Here is a 1,413-nt window from a genome sequence, read left to right as displayed (position 1 = left end):
GGTGTCTTCCTTGTTCGTCGCTGTCTCTTTTTTCCGCTTTCGCCGCTGGATTACAATTTTTTGTCTTCTTCTTAGCCTAATTAGCCTATCGCGTAACATGTTTGTTCGTTCGCGCTCGTCCTTATATGTATCATGCATGAAGTCTATCAATTGTTGCTGCAATATGTATGTCGTATTAACTAATGCTTCTAATTTTCTTTTCCTGTTTTTTATATTTCTCTGCCGCGTTCTTTTATAATTTTCCGCACCGGTTTGTTCGCTTTCAACCGATCGATCTTTTTCGCGCGCTTCTACGCCTTGTCCTATTACTGAATTCACTCGATCTATCGCTTTCCCTTCTATGTTCGCCATAGTTAATGACCTGTCACTACTCCGCGCCGCACAGTAGTTTACTTCGATCATAGACATAGTATATCTAGACCGAGTGTTGAGGAGTGGGGGCCGATGCCCACGTAGAAAAGGACATACTCTGTTTCGTGCCCCTTGCGTTCTCTCTCGCTCGCACAGAGCATAGCGCTCTCTTTCGTCATGCTACATGCGAGCGACAGAGAACGCAAGGGGCACGAAACAGAGTATGTCCTTTTCTACGTGGGCATCGGCCCCCACTCCTTAAATAAAAGCAAACGCTCGGTCTAGATATACTATGTCTATGAACAGACCCAATGTCAACAGCTGTTCGAACTTTGGCTGCGTTCCGTTTCATGCATGATGCACATGATCAGAGAGAAGAATGAGAGTCGCCACGCTGCCGTTTTTCGTGTAACGCTTTTTCTAGGTCGTACACTAGCGTCACGTACATCCATTTTACGCCGCCTGGAACTATATGGCCACATCCACTTTCGGAGCCGATAAAACAGCCGATTGGTTCATGTCCATGCTACATCCACTTTTCGATTTTGGTTCATGTCCGTGCTACATCCACTTTTCGATATTGTCGATGCTGGTAGTACACTGATCGTTTGACAAAGAGAGATGATGCGCTGTCTTTGTCTCTCTTTCATCGCGTATGTGTGTAGCGTCCGTGAAGGCACACACCGACACGTTGAGCACACGGATGCGATTGTTGGGAGATAATATCAGACAAGGAGCGACAATCGCGTGCTATCCTTGTTCCTCTAGCGTATCGCTTTACGGCCGAAATACGGCCTGAAAATGCTTTCTGGCCTCTCGTGACAGCAGTAATGCAACAAGGCTAATAAGCACCCACTTTTTGAGAATTTTATACTTGCGTATATATGTGGATATATATATATATGTTTAAATTATAGTTGAAATTGTACCTGCAATTAAATATTATATGATGATTAATAATAATAGTAAGATAATAGATAATAGAGTGAACAAATACAAAATATGTAAGACACGGGAGCCTATTAGACTTGATGATTTCTTGCTTTCTTACTATCGATACTT

Source organism: Formica exsecta, unplaced genomic scaffold (genome assembly GCF_003651465.1).
Source record: "Formica exsecta isolate Colony F162 unplaced genomic scaffold, ASM365146v1 scaffold1855, whole genome shotgun sequence".
Taxonomy (NCBI): Eukaryota; Metazoa; Arthropoda; class Insecta; order Hymenoptera; family Formicidae; genus Formica; species Formica exsecta.
The sequence above is the reverse complement of the archived record's forward strand: the minus strand, read 5'-3'. Positions refer to the sequence as shown.